At 37.5% G+C, this 16,120-nt stretch overlaps 1 long non-coding RNA gene across 1 annotated transcript; it reads left to right on the forward strand.

Annotated features, from left to right (window-relative positions):
- The first annotated feature begins 2,567 nt into the window (after nt 1-2,567).
- On the forward strand, nt 2,568-14,342 carry LOC149065525 (uncharacterized). The gene is made up of 4 exons (XR_016195612.1): nt 2,568-2,707; nt 3,621-3,737; nt 13,034-13,140; nt 13,688-14,342. It is a non-coding gene; the product is annotated as an uncharacterized LOC149065525 (long non-coding RNA).
- Nucleotides 14,343-16,120: the final 1,778 nt, after the last annotated feature.

The raw sequence follows: 16,120 nt of genomic DNA on the forward strand, positions 1-16,120 counted from the left end.
TACTTGATCACCCGGGGCAAGTGCGCATTTTGGCGCCCCTTGTAATGTTGATGGAGAGGTTTGAGAGAATAAAATTTGCGCCCCCTTTGGTCCAGCGCCCGAGGCACGAGACCCGCCTGTCCCCCCCCCCCCAGTTGCGGCCCTGGCCACGTTGACGTATTTTTTTGTAATAATTATATATTTTATTTTATACATTATAATTACTGTATATATTTTAGCCATAGCTAATCATACTAATTATGGTATGTTTACGTAGTTCATTAAAATACATTTTATCATTGACAAAATGTCCAAAATGTATTAAATGACTGAAACTTTTCATGATAAAATAATCAAAAAACGCGCACGTGCGAAAAGTTATCAAGTTTAAAAGAAAAATTTTATAATTTTTCAAGAAAAATTATAATTTTTTGAAATGATTTTGGTGCATATCAGACACACACACATAAAATTATTTAATTTTGTTCAAATATGTATGTTCCGTGGCAATTAATAATTAATGAAAATTAAATTTAGTTTATAGGCCTATCATTAATACGTAACGTTACATTGACGATATGTGAATTTTATCGAGAAAGTACAAGGTACTTTCGCGATAAAATTCACATATCGTCAAAAAAAACGTTCGTTAAAATTTTAAAAATCATTTAAGAAAAAGCAAATGATGAAAAGAAAAAAATTATGGTTTGCACGAATGGGGATCATAGAGCGATTTTATGGGATTGTTTTGTAAGGAGAGAAGAGAAAAATTCCAAAAGGCACTGACAGTTGGTGCTAATATTTAATATACAATTTATAAACCCTAAATTTAAAAATTTTAACGGTTCGCTAATAAACCAAACATTTTTTTTATCGTATTCACACAGGTCTTAAATGCCCGCTTTTTCCAGGGCATTTTTAAACAGGGCTGCAATTAAATGGTTGGTCACAGTGCCGTCGTAGCGCATGAGCAGACCGGGCACGGCCCGAGAGCATCACAAAAATGAGATCTGGAAAATTTTTAGAATAAGCATGTAAATTTGCCAGGTCGGGCCTCTGAAAAATCACTTGGCCCGGGAGTCCATGAAACTCATAAGACCGCCCTGGCTGGTCAGCCGGGGCAAGCACGCATTTTGGCACCCCTTATAATGTTGAAGAAGAGGTTGAAGGGTGAAATTTTCGCCCTCTCTGGTCCGGTGCCCGAGACATGCCCCCATGCCCTCCCGTATCTCCACCCATGACAGTGTCAAAGGTGGAGTCGATTGATCTTGGAGTCGATTGTCTTAGGCGGATTTAACGGCGGGTGCGCCCGGGTCCAGTCTTCTGAAGGGCCCCGAAAAACTCAAACTTTACACTTTTTTCTAATTTGAGGTACCCAATATTTTCTTTTTCGTCCGGGGCCTCAATCGACTGTAATCCCCCACTGTCTAATGTATACGTGTATATATAAATTGACATCATCGTCGTGCCCCCCCCCCCATGGGCGGAGATACGGGGGGGGGCAACGCCCCCACAGTCAAACGTGGAGTCGACTGATCTAATGTATATATGTATAGATGAATTGACATCATCATCATCATCATGCCCCCCCCCCCAGCAATAATGGCCTTGCACCCCCAGACTTCCAAGTCAATTCCGCCTATGCCCAAAAAATGTGATATATATATGCCCCCCCCCCAAATCTATTTCCACCTATGGTCTGTCTTTCAGTCGAACTCCTGACTGCAAGTAAAGCAATAAAATTTGTTCTTCAGAAACGTCATTACTGACAATCAATCTGCTTCTCGTCCCCGTCTTCACATCCAGCTGCAGGGCCCTTGGGCGGGACTCCATTCCAGATTTTTCACTAGCCCTTCCATAGGGCATTTATGTAGTGTAAAAAACAAAAAATGATAATAATCGTCTCGAGCCCTGTCAACCCCCACCCTTGTGGCAGTCATGCTCAGTGGCGTCGGAGCCTGGGGTGCTGTGGGTGCTCCAGCACCCACGAAAATTTGTAAAACAGGTCCGAGCACCCACAGAATTGATTCAGAAATCGAAATTTCCTATATGGAACTCAAGACGAGCACCCACGGGTTCGAAACACTTCCGACGCCCCTGGTCATGCTTCTCGTTTTTTTTTTACCTAATAATCATATAACTTCAATACCTTCTTCTAATTTCCAAATAACATCACTCTCCTACCCATGGGCGGAGATACGGGTGGGGGCATTACCCCCCCCCCCCCAGCGTCAAAGGTGGAGTCGACTGATCTAATGTATACTTGGGATATATCTATATATGAATTTACATCATCATCGTGCCCCCCCCCCAGACTTCCAAGTCTATCTCCACCTACGCTCCTGCCTCCTGAATATCACAAATGTTATCCCCCGAAATTTACGTGATCTGAGCAATTACTGCATAATCAAGTTCGTTTTCACCTTTCATAGTTTTGAAATTTCTGTACCCAGATTAATCCGCTTCCCACTTAATCCACCCGGATATTCGGAATTCTACTGCATGTGAATCCATCCAATTTATTGACTTGTGGATTTGCCTAAATCTGCTTCGAATATGCATCTCAGCGCCATCTATCAGTGATTTTCAAAACTCTAACCTTTTTCTATTTAAAAAATCCCATCTCCTCTATCTCTCATACTTGCTTCTTTTCTATTTTTTTATTTTTAATCAGATTTTGATTCACCCGTGCCTGAAATTCAGAATACTAACCCTATATCTATCGACGGTACGTTAATGAGCCAGGCTAGCTAATTTGCTCCAGCCCTGGGGCCCTGAACAATTACTATTGTTTTTTCATGATATAAAGTCACTATAGAAGGGAACGTGAAAAGTGTGTCTGGCCTAGGGACCCTGGCCCTGCTCAAGGATGTGGAGGCTATACGCAGTGAGCCTTCTCAGGGCAGACTTTTCTAGTCATTCTTGAAAGTGTTAAAATTATGCAATTGCAAAATAAGTGTAAATTTTGTGGGGGGGCTATTCGACCCGGGGCCTGGGACAGTGCCCAATCTAGTTACGGGCCTCATTTACTGCCAAAGACTCCTAGATAGGTATGTTTAGGAGGCTTTGGTACTGCCCGCACGGGACCACTGTCCGAGGGACTGAGGGAGCACCCCCAGTAATGCTGAAAACGGGATAAAAGGGTGATATTTACGTCCCCTCTGGTCCAGCACCAGAGGCCCCAGACCTGTCCTAGTCAGGGCCGTAATCACGGACCCCCAGGCCAAGTGATTTTTCTGAAGCCCTACCTGGCAAATTCTCGAAAAATTCAACTACTTCTCATTTTTTGCGACCCCCAGGCCGTGCCCGGGTGGGCCCATGCGTTTAGACGGCACTGGTCTTAGTTGCGGCCCTATTCGGCACTCCCTAAAACAACGTAAACCACTCAGTCTGTTACGTCTCGAATATTTTATGAAAAAACTGTTTTCCTTTTTTTTTTTTTTGTCTCTAATTAGTATTAAATTGGCTTACCAAATAATTTGTGATAATTTATTATTATTTTATATTCATGTTTTTATTTTCTTCTTATTCCATTTTTCATAATGTGATAGATAAAGGGTTGAAATTCATGTCTGGTTTTTTTTATACTGTCAAATGTGTTTGTATATAGTCCTATTTCTCAAATTTCATTTCTCTTTCAGCTCCCACATATCATATGTCCTGATGAAACACGGTTATACCAACTTGGTATTACCAAGGATGAAATGAAAGCTGTTTTTCTCATTGTATGACAAAACTTCAAGCAGGCTATTGCAGCGGTAAACCTAGAAAAAAAAAATTGTTTGCAAAGATCTCTTTAAGCCACCTTCGAATGACACCTTGACAAAGTGGTCTTGAAAATCATTAAAAACAGCTTAAATAAGTTGTTGGTTACATGCTCTTGAGCGACCAAATCCCTTCCCATTCTGCACTTCTACAATAGGGGACTGGATGTTATAATTGCCAGTTATTCTATTTCTGCAATCTATGCAGTATATAGGGATCAAGTAACATTCTCAGTTTTGTATATTTAATGATTGGAACAAAAATTGTACTTTTAAGCTCATTTTTTAAACCTTTCAGTTCGTGCATTAAGGTGCAGATGTTTTTGTTGCTTTTTTTTCTTATTATTATTATTTATACAAGGTTTTATGAAGCAACCCTGTATAAATTGTTGCTCTGTGTTTGTTTTCAAACTTTTTGATATATAAGTATAGCCACTCCGACTTCTGTAAGTTAAATTATTTGTAAGTCCGGAATTCAAATTTTATGTAGTTCAGCGAGATGAAAACTGAAACATCCAGCTAAAATATAGTGAAAAAGTGTCTAGTGATTTCCAGATAATTTGGACTTTAGGCTGCCATAAGATCGACCAGATAGAATGACAATTAAGACAAAAAATTTCTAATGGTATGCCACGTTACACTTCAGGCTGCTTAGAGAGATTGTGCTGTTTTGAAATGGTGTCCTCAGAGCTGCAATTAGATATTTATTTTGTCAACCGGGACAAACAAGTATTTTGGTGCCCCAGTGTAATGGAGAAGGAGCAGTTAAAGAGTGAATTTGGTGCCCTCTTGAGTTCAGCACCCGGGGCACCAAACTCATCTTCTCCCTGGGTGTCTTCAAGTTCATTCTGATATTCAAAATTAAATCAAGAACTGAACTATAAAATTGGACTGCTGATATAGGAGAAAGGTGGTATAAAAAGGAAGAGAGAAAATCTCAAGTCACACATACTAATCTAAAGATTTCCGAATTCAATGAAGAGATCGCTCAAGAAAAAATATGTATAATCAAAAAATGGAGAAGGATTTGGCCACACAGAGAATGACTAGATTTACATATCTTGGTCACACAGAGCATGACACCATATTGTTGGGATATTAAGTTTTATATTTTGCCCTTGCTAAGGGCGAGAAATAAATTATATATAAATTATATATAAAGTGTTTTATTTGAATTTAATTAACATCATATACACTTATTATCAGAGGTGTTGGCATGAAGGAAATATTGTAGGGGCTGAAAATTGCCAGTTATCTTGTATATATGGGACCATATATTATAGGCATACACAGGAGGGAAAGAGATGCATTGTATAGTATCAAGGAAACAGTTATTTTCCGGATGTTATGCTGAGGTGAACTCGGAAAGAAAAGTCATCCCGTCAAAGTCAATATCCGGAAAATAACTGTTTCCTTGATATCTCGAGATGGAAGTGGCGTTGGACCTGGAGTATAACACCAGGTCCGACTCTGATCTATCTTAGGACATCTCTGCAACCTCCTTGGTTAAACCTATACACCGAGTGTTATTGGCCGCTGTGGTGGTCGAGTGGTTATAGTGACGGACTCGCGATGCGAGGATCCGGGTTCAAACCCCACAGTGGTGGTCGGCTGAAGTTGGTTTTCTGTGGTTCCCAACTTCAAGGCGCAAATGCGAGCCGATCTCCCCGTTAAAAAGTCTCGCCACAGAGAGCAACAGTCCTACAACGATAAATCATTCAATCATAACACTTCACTCATAGTTAGAAAAACTGGTGGCAGATGGCAGCACTACACATAACAAGCATTACAGAGAAACAACAAAAACTTCACGTACATTCCCGCATGTACCGATTCGTTGGGGTTTCCGCGGGGGGGGGGGGTGTGGGCGGTGTGCATGTGTGGTGTAGCAGTAGTAGGTAGGGCCTCCAAAAAATGGCTCGGGATCCATGATGTCAGCCACCTCGTTGGGCAATTTGCCTGTTGTGGCGTGGTATTTGTATTTACCCACTGGTAAGTAAATTTTGTAACATACCTTGCCAATGTTATTTACGTAGATAAATTTACAACATAGCAAGGCTGCATCCTACAACCTTGCAGCTTCTTTTCGCAACCATAATCATTTTGTAGCTCTGATTCAAGAACCATGGGTCAGAAATGGGATGATTATGGGCCGTCTACTCAACTCCCAACTCTTTGTTAAGAAAGGAACGGGTTTCATCCAAGAGCATGTGTGTACCTTGCCAAAGTATCCATGCCTGGGCACTGCCACAATTCACATCAGAAGACGTTGTTGCAGTTCTGATAAAGGGTAAGGGACTAAACAAGAATCACCCTATTATGATCTGTTCAGTCTATATGGCCTATGATCTCAAAATTCCGCAAATGTTTTGTGAACTGGTGGAATACTGCAAACACCACAATATAAGTATGATATTTGGATGTGATGCCAATGCTCACCACACAGCGTGGGGCAGCTCAGACATAAATCAAAGAGGAGAAACATTACTAGAGCTCCTCATGAAAACAAATCTGGTTTGGGCTAACCAAGGGCACACACCAACTTTCCGTACACGTAATCGGGAAGAAGTTATTGATCTGACCCTGGTCTCAATAGATATTGCAAACACGATCAAGAGATGGAGGGTCAGTGATGAACCCTCCTTATCTGATCATATGTTCATAAACTTCTATTACGAAGCAACATTTACTCCCACTTTTTTCGGAATTTTAAGAACACAAACTGGGATATTTTTAAAAGAAACCTGGAAAGCCAGCTCAACACTCTCACCAACCCCGGTGACGAGATCTTAACAGTAGATAACTTGGACCACCATGCTGCCATTCTGACAGAGGTGATCAGGAACTCAGCAAATCAGGCGTGTCCACTCAAGCCTGACAAATCTAAAGTCTACTCAAAAAATTGGTGGACTAAAGATCTTGAACTCCTCCGTAAAGAAACGAGGAAGGCACACAGGAAGGCTGTTAGGACTAAACTTGAATCGAATTGGACTTACTATAAGGAAGTTCAAGAAAGAAATCAGAAAAGTGAAAAATAGTTCTTGGAAGAAGTTCTGTACAGAGATGAATTCACTGTCAGAAAGTGCCAAGGTTACCAAATTGATCAAAAACAATTCCTATGATAAAATTAATGTTATAGAATAGAACGACCAGATGGTAACTATATTGCCAGTCCAGTGGAGACGCTGGAATGTCTTGTGGACTATCACCTAGGTGAACCAACGGAACCAGACTGTGGTGTACAGGCTAGGCCCATCCTGGAACCAGTAGACACCTCAATAGCCAACATGATAGTTGAATATGACAAATGTACCGAAGCCTTGAGGGGATTTTCTCCCTTCAAGTCACCAGGCACAGATGGAATATATCCTATCTTTTTACAAAAAGGATGGGAAGTTATAGGCATTGAGCTGATTCGCCTCTTCAAAGCCAGCCTAGTTTTGGGATATATACCCAAAGTATGGAAGAGCTCCAGAGGTGTCTTCCTATGAAAACCAGGACCTATTATAAATCATCATCCTTCAGAATGATTACATTATCTTCTTTCCAGTTAAAGTTACTGGAAAAACTGATACTCTGGCATCTTCAAGATATTCCTCTCTTAATGGGTAAGATTAATGTGAACCAGCATGGTTTTCCACTGACTCTGCTCTGCATCAACTGATTTGGAGAATTGAAAACACAATTATCAATGGACAATTTGCTGTTGGTATTTTTCTGGACATTGTTGGAGCCTTTGACAACATTACTTTTGACTTTGTATGTAAGGCACTAATAGATTTTAACATTCCACCTATGTTAATTAGATGGATTGATCACATGCTCAGGAACCGAACAATCACTGCTCGTGTTCTTGATGCCCAAGCTGAAAGAGCTATCAGAAGAGGATGTCCACAAGGAGGAATCCTTTCTCCCTTTCTATGGAACATGGTCTTCAGCTCCCTGATCTCTGATCTAATGAAAGGACCAGGGTATACACAGGCATATGCAGATGACTTAGTCGTGCTCATTCAAGGGCATGATTTATCCACAATGAGGATTCTTGCTCAACAAATTTTAAACTCTGTCAGCAGATTGGGTGACAAACACCAACTAACATTTTCCACGGAAAAAACCAGAATTGTGATTTTCACATGGAACAGAAAATGTGTAATTGGAAACTTAATCCTCAGGGGACAAGAATTAACCATATGTGACAGAGTGAAATACCTTGGATGTCATTTGGATTCTAAGCTCTCCTGGAAATCCCATATTCAAGAACGAGCTAAACGGGCCACTAATATACTTATGCTGTGCAATAGAATTATTGGTAAAACCTGGGGTTTAAACCCTAAAACCACTCAGTGGATTTATACTGCTGTTGCACGCCCAATGCTGAGCTATGGTTGTGTGGTATGGCATCAGGCGTTATCAAAGACCTCTTATGAAACTGTCCTACAAAAAGTGCAAAGACTAGCTTGCATTCTTATTACGGGAGCCTTACCCAGCTCTCCCTCCATCGCCCTTGAAACTACTCTTAAGATACCACCTCTGAGATGGTACCTACAAGAAGTATTTAAAACTATGTATAGGATGGAAAGAAATGGTACATGGTGCAATCGACCATATATGGGATACAAACCTTCTTTCAAGAATCATCTTGACAGCTGTCCACTGGGAAAAGTGGAGATCCCCTCTCTACTAATGCCAAAAGACTCCTGTTCCAAAACAAAAAATTTTACTAAATGCTTCACTATCCACATACTCAGGAGAAATGAAGTTGCTCACATAATTGATAGCATCTCAACAGGAATTATTGAGTGTTACACCGATGGCTCAAGGATTACTGATACCGGGGCTGGAGCAATTTTCCGCATCTTTGGAGTGGATCACGACTACCATAAGATACATTTGTATCTAGGCAAAACGCCCACAGTCTTTCAAGCTGAAGTATTAGCAATAGCCATACTGGCTGAAAGTCTGATTACCAAAGGGTATCATGGCAAACAAATTGTTATCTTCTCTGACAGCCAAGCAGCACTATTGGCTCTTGACAATTTCCTCAAGTTTCAACTGTGTGTAAAATACTGCACTGACATGCTGAATAACTTGGCAGCATTGAGCAACAACATCAACCTTTACTGGGTTCCTGGTCATGTAAATTTCCAGGGGAATGAACTCGCAGACCAGATAGCCAAAGAGGCAGCGAAAATGAAGCTATCTGGACCTGAACCTTTCTATCCTGTTTCGATGTCAACCATCAAAGGAGATGTCAAACAATGGATAGAAGACGAACACATGCGGCAATGGAACTCAAGGCAGGACTGCAGACAGGCCAAGCTGGCCTTGGGAACTGAATATTGCCAAAAAACTTATCTCATTGAACAGGAAACAAATTCGACAGGTTATACAGATCATCACTGGTCATGCTAACCTAGCAAAACACCTACACAACTGTGGCTATACAGATTCACATATTTGTCCTGCGTGTGGAGAAGAAGACGAAATTCCACTCCACTATGTGGGACGATGTCCCGCCTTCTCTATCCCGAGAAGGAACTACTTCGGTGATCATCAGGTGATACTAAGTGAAGTTGTTAATGCTCCCAGCATTTACAATGCTGGGAGCATTAATGGTAAATTTACCTGGTAAATTTTCTCAATTACACTAAACACCTAAATTCATGGTGAGTTTCAATTCTGCTTTAACTTGAACTTTCATGCATTACTATTTAATAACTTCATGTTGAGTTCTCAGCCATATCTCTGAGACCTTCTCTGCTCCTTTTCTAAAAGGACACCGCAGACAGGAGCAGCCTCAAATTTTCAGACATGGCTTTACCGGTTGCGGTTCTCCATAATCTCCCATATACAGAGATTCAATATAATGTGGTAACAGATACCATAACTTTCGTCCCCGAAGCAGCCACCAAACTCTGGGTATTTCCACAGAATAATGTTTCTCTTCATTCTCACATGACCCACAACTCATGTTGAACCACTTGGTGTTAGAGCAATGGGCAAAATTTGCCTAGGCTTTTCCCCTATGGGACACCAAATGATGATGATGATATCTCGAGCTGAGAAAAAGCCATCTATCTCTCATTGTATAGTATGTTCATCAATTATTGGGGGGTGGGGCTCAAATAGCCTCAGCCCCTATGTTCTGGCTTCTATGCTTACTATAGAAATTAATAGGTTACAACCATGGCCCCCCACATGGGTGGGGCTAACAAGGCTCTAGCCTAAGGGCATGGGACACAATTATCTTTTTTTTTACTTTTTCACGCTATAAATTAACTATAGAAGGGCCCGTGAAAAGTTTCACCAGGGGGCCCCCGCAAAAGAAACCAGCCTGGGTGCCATGGTTGCAACTGTGCTTTCAGAGCAATACAAGAGAAGAAAAGAAAACTTCCAGAAATGTACGAAGGATTCATTTCCTTATTTATTTTAAAATTCCTGTAAAGGCAGACAGCTTTTACTCACCAGGACAATACAATATCACAAGCTGATTGAAAATCCAGATCATAAATAAATGGCATACAGTAAAACCTCAATAAGTTGCGTCAGCTCATGTTATCAAAAAATTATGATGGCTTAAGCAGAGTGACAACTTAAGCAAAGAACCGTCAGTTTCAATGTGTAGTATTGCGAAACTCTTATAAATTTAAAGTAATATAACATTTATTAAAATTACAATGTTAAGCAAATTTAGCAAATTTCCTATTGCTTTTCATTGTTAGCCATGTGTAATTTACTGTTACAAATTTTATAATCATATATGTATATATAGATTTGTTTTATGTTAAGAGTGTGACACTCTGCTCTATTATTGTTAAAGTTAGTACTTATTATTGACCTTATTTTATTGTATGTGTTATTTAATTCTTGTATGTTTATATCATATGCCCCACCCCAGGCATAAATTTCATGTTATTAGTGAATAAATCCATGCATAAAATATGTCTTTTAGGAAGTTATCATCAATTGTGTTTTTGAGTTTATACAGGATTGCTATATAGATTCTAATTTTTTTAACTATTTTTTCACACTGCAAATTCCATTTTAGATCATCCTGTATTATAATTTCTAAATAGTTAAAGTTATAAATCGTATAGGATACCATATATCAATGTGATTGCTAGCAAATTCACAGATGACGTAAAGCTAATGGGGGTAATCAGGAATCAAAGCGATAGGGAGTTACTAAATACCAAATTAAACAGGATTGAAGCATGGGCAAATGAATGAAGCATGTCATTTAGCTGTGACCAGTGCATAACCACTCATTTTGGTTCAAACAACCCACAGTTCTCTTACGAGTTGAATGGTGTCATTATCCCAGATGCAACTAGGGTCATCGATTTGGGAATTCTCATTGACGAGCAGTTTAGGTTTTCTGAACATTGTTCAGTGGTGGTCAAAAAAGTGAATAAAATGCTCATTTTCAAAAAGGTCTCTTCACATTCTTCTAAAGTCATTCTTCCGCTTTTCCGAGGCTTAGTTCATCCTGGACTGGAATACGCTGTAAGGTTTTCAAAACCATACCTATGGATGGGCATCGACTTGGTTGAAGGGGTGCAGAGAAGAGCTACATGTATTGGCAAACAGGGCTTGAGTTATAAAGAGAGAACTTCATTTTTTTAATATGTTTACATTGGATGAACGCAGGTGTTGGGAAGATATGATTGAGGTGTTTAAAATTTTCAATGAGATGGATAGGATGGACCATGATTTATTAATTTGCCGTCAATCAACTGCCTTTACAAGGGGACAGATTCATGAAAAAAAACTGTTACTGAAAGAAAGTGCAAGAAAGCTGAGATTGGACAATGAACTTCACAGGTCCCAGTCTAATTATTTTTACTGTGCAGAGAATGGCCATGGTATGAATGAATGAATGGTGGGCCTCTTCCACCAGACTTATCCCATTGTGGCGATCTCTTTCAGCTCAGTTTGTGTGGCAGAGTGTGGAACAAAGTATCGATTGGTAAGGGACAATGCAAGGTTATGGTGTTTCGCAGGGAATTTTAATCTAATAAGGTTGTTAATAAATGGATTAACTTACTCCCGGAGGTAGTAAATTCTAACACAATTGATACTTTAAAAAGAAATACAATAACATGTTGGGGTAAATCGAGAAGCTATCCATACTTAGAATAAGACAACCATGAGTATTCTCTATTGGCATTGTATGATATGTTATGTATATATATTGTTTGTAATTGCATTTTTAATTGGGTTGCTGTATTTTTTAAATATATGACATCCGTATTTGTTATGGGCATCTTTTTATCAGCCACCTCGTTGGGCATTTTGCCTGTTGTGGCACTGTTTTTGTATTTGTATTTAAACTCTTTCTATTCCTTGACAATTACATTGTAGGTTCAATTGGCATAAACAATGGTTATGTATTTTTATATGTGTATCAATTTCGTGATTAATGTTTTTAGTTTTTAAGCATATGTATTTAGTTTTTTGAGTGTTTAATTTTAATTTATTTTTATTTAGCCAGGTGCTAATCTTGAGTCTTCTTTGACCTTTTTTTCAAGATCTATCATTTCTGAATCTTAAACATATAGGCTTGTGTCATCTGCGAATAAGATTAATTTACAGTTTAACTTCATTTTACATAAATCATTAATATAAACAAAAACAAGATATAATATATATATATATATATATAATGGCCCAAGGACAGATCCTTGTGGGACTCCTTTCATTACATTTTGGAATGTACTGATTTCACCATTTATTATGACAGCTTGTTTTCTGTTATAGTAATATGTTTTAAACCAATGTAATACATTACCTCGTATGCTTGCTGAGAAGAGTTTTTTGTTAGAATATCTAAATCAACATAATCAATGCTTGTTTTAAGTTTAAGAAAACTAATGGAATATTTGTTATTATAAATCTGTTGTTTAAATGATTACTTAATTCAATGATAGCCATTTTTGTGTTTTTGGAAGCTGTATTGGTTAGGGGCAAAAAAGTCTTTGTTATTCAAAAAGCTAATAAGTTGTTTTTTAATACATTTTCCTATTATTTTTGAAAAAACTGGAAGAATGGATATTGGTCTATGACTCACCAAATCATTTATATTACCTGCTTTATAAATTGGGTGTACAAGAGCATATTTTAATTTGTCATAAAATAATACATTTGTTATTGATTTGTCAACAATGTTTTTAATAATATCAAGGTGATAAAAGATGATTTTAAGTATTTTAGGGGTTAATTTATCCATTCGTATCCACTTGCTTTATTATCTTTTAATTCTATTATTATTCCTTTTAATATTTCATTAGAAGTTTCTGAGTAAAACATAGAGCTAATGGAATTATTGAAGATATTCTCTTGTATTGTGCAAGAACAGTTTGAAGGATCTGACAATCTTTAGGATCTTGAAAATCTGGTAGGGTGTTTTGTTTCACATTTTTATTCCATGTTCTCATTAATGCATTTCCATTGTAGTCTTTTGTTTTTTTCACATGTATGAAACATATCTTTAGCCTTGTGCTTTTAATAATTTTTTTTAATTCCTGTCATAATTTTTATATTCATTCTCATAAGATAATACATATGGGTGCTTTTTATTTCCCTATATAATTTTTCTTTGAAGTTTATTTTTTCTATAATTTCTTTACCTATCCATTTTTTGCAAATTTTTTATGATTTTTTTTAAACGTTTTTTGGTCCAAAGACCAGAATTTAGAGTCAAAACATCCATGAGATGTTTGTATTTATTTTGGACACATTCCTCATCCAATATTCTTTTTAGACTTTTGTGAGAAATAAAATTTTCAAATTTTTTCTAATTTATTATCATTATTTGCTGATCTAACTCATTTTTTTCTCTTATTTCCCTTTCCAAAAAATTTATACATCCTATTATTGGGTAGTGGTCAGTTGTGTGTGTTTTATATACCTTAAATTGCTGAGTTTTATTTTTTGTTCTATAGAAGACATGATCAAGGCACATTTTAGTTCCAGTAGTATCTCTCAGCACCCGAGTGGTGCCATGGTAAGATGTTTATCTTCCACTATGAAAGTTACCATCAAGATCCATGGATTCGAATCCGGGCATAGAACGTTAGAAGCAAGTTCTTTATCTACCAAGCCTGGGGCAACCACCAATGGATAGAGCCTTCATCTTCCACCCAACTCCTCTGGTTGGAAATTGCCGTATGGCGATATATGACCAGATTTTGTGTGCGGTAAAGTAGTAGTCTCTCTCGTTATGTTTTCGGGTATACTTAAAAACCATTTATTGACATTATGTCCAGGTATTGTGATGCTTCCCTTCTTTACTACATAAATTAATATTGATATCTCCAACTATTAAACTATTATTTTTTGAATTTTTCATACAACTTTCTAGTTCTGTATTGAATTGAGAAATTGTGTATGAGTGAGAGCAATAAAGTACCAATATGTCTATGTCATAATCTGGGAGACTTATACATACATCCTTCTGCTGTTACAAATTTGAATTATTTTTCCTGTATTGTTTCGATGTTTTTTTATTTACATATATTATTACCCCTCTTGATCTGTTATATGTCCTACTGTTTATGAAACAACTGCAATCAATAAAATTTTCTATGTCCTTTGTATAATAGCTATAGACTTCTCTCTCTCATTGCTTTCTATCCATATATATTTTGCACAAACATATCACATCAACAAGCTCATTTAATGATCTTAAGAACACTAAAAAATTATCATAATTTGTACTTAGACTTTGAATGTTCAATATCAAAAATGTGAGTACCTTGTTTGTTTCGGTGTTGCTGTATTTAAAAAAGCTTTTACTTCTTTGAGCTTCTTCAGAGGCCGTTGTTCCTGGGTGTTGATTAGGTCTTCAATTTTCATTTCCATGTAGGCTTGACTCTAACTTATGAAGTTGCTCTTGATCACTTATTCACATTATTTTTGAGTTCTCATCCCTTCGAAGGAAAATCTTGCCCAAGCAAACTTGTAATCCAGCTTGATTTTTGTTTGGCGTGCCATATGGAAAAGGATCGTTTTCTATTGTCAAGTGTTCATTTATATATATTTTGGCATCCTTGAAGATGGGATTTATTTTACCCGCTGTTACTGACTCTTTGCCTTTTGTAGCCATAGGATTTTTTGATTCTTCATTGTGAAATTGCACTATGATTGGTTTAGGTTTATTTTCATTTCTTGTAGGTACTTTGTGTGCACTTTCTATTTCTGTAGTTTCTGTGATATCCTAGCATGTTTTCACAATTTGGAGTATCTCACTAATATTTCTGTTTTTCAATTCTGGGATTCCATTCACTTCTATGTTGTTTCTTCTGCTCTTGGTTTCCAGCTCGTTTATACAATATTTCATTTCTTTCATCCCCAATTTCAAATGCCCATTTTCAGTGTTTATCTCCTTATTTTCTTTACTAAGATGCTGTACTAGTTCTGTCAGATTCACAACTTTTTTTCAGAAGTCCTCAACACATATAGAGTTAAACTCAGTCGTCTTTGTGACATCTTGAACTTCCTTCTTCAGTTGTTTTTGTCTCTCCATCATTTTGTTTGTAGCTTCTTCTATAATATTCCTCATCTCCAGTTTGAGATCACCTATGATTCATTTGATCTTGCTGAGTCTGTCGTGAGGTTGATTGTCCTTGCTTGTTTTTTCATTTCCGCTTGATTGGTTGTCCTCACATTTTTTATAAGTGTAGTCATTTTTCCTTGCTTTTGACATTTTTCTAAAGTTGGTTCTGTGACCCTTGTACAGACTGGATGTAAATACTGATTGCACAATTTGCAATAGAAAAATTCAGTCTTATCAATCACTTAGCCTTTGCACTTCTCACACGTCAAATTTTCCATTTCGTGTGAATTTCTATTCTGCTTCAATGGTTTTTTTTTTCGTTTATTTAAGCTTGATCTATCAGAAAGTTTTGGTTGTTATTATTTTCTCATAGATGGCAGCACATCTTTCTTCATAAACACATTTACTATTTTTTACCCTGTTTTCTTTTTGTTCACATAACTCTTTAAATTACCATTTTACAATTTGAATTATCATCTAACAAACACATTTTACAATTTTTGTCTACTCACATGTAGTTTTAAGATCTTTACCTATTTAAAAATTGAAAAAAACTTTGAAATTAGTAGGAGCCCACGAAACAACACACTTGCAAACAACACCAAGGGTGACGGAACAAAGAACACTGTTATAAAGTTACAAAATTTTAATGTTGTGCGAGCAGCAAAATTATGTTTGCCCCAGATGGCAAAAATCCTAGTTACGGCCCTGTGATAAGTATTCAAGATTTTTAATTGGATTGATATGATGGATCATGAAATTTTATGACCCCCCATCATTCAAATGCTTAGACTGGGACACCAGTTTCAGTTGGTTAGAG

The sequence above is a fragment of the Pholcus phalangioides genome, unplaced genomic scaffold, assembly GCF_987345545.1.
Source record: "Pholcus phalangioides strain wild (caught in Gottingen) unplaced genomic scaffold, Ppha-v1.0 ptg000039l_1, whole genome shotgun sequence".
Lineage (NCBI taxonomy): Eukaryota > Metazoa > Arthropoda > Arachnida > Araneae > Pholcidae > Pholcus > Pholcus phalangioides.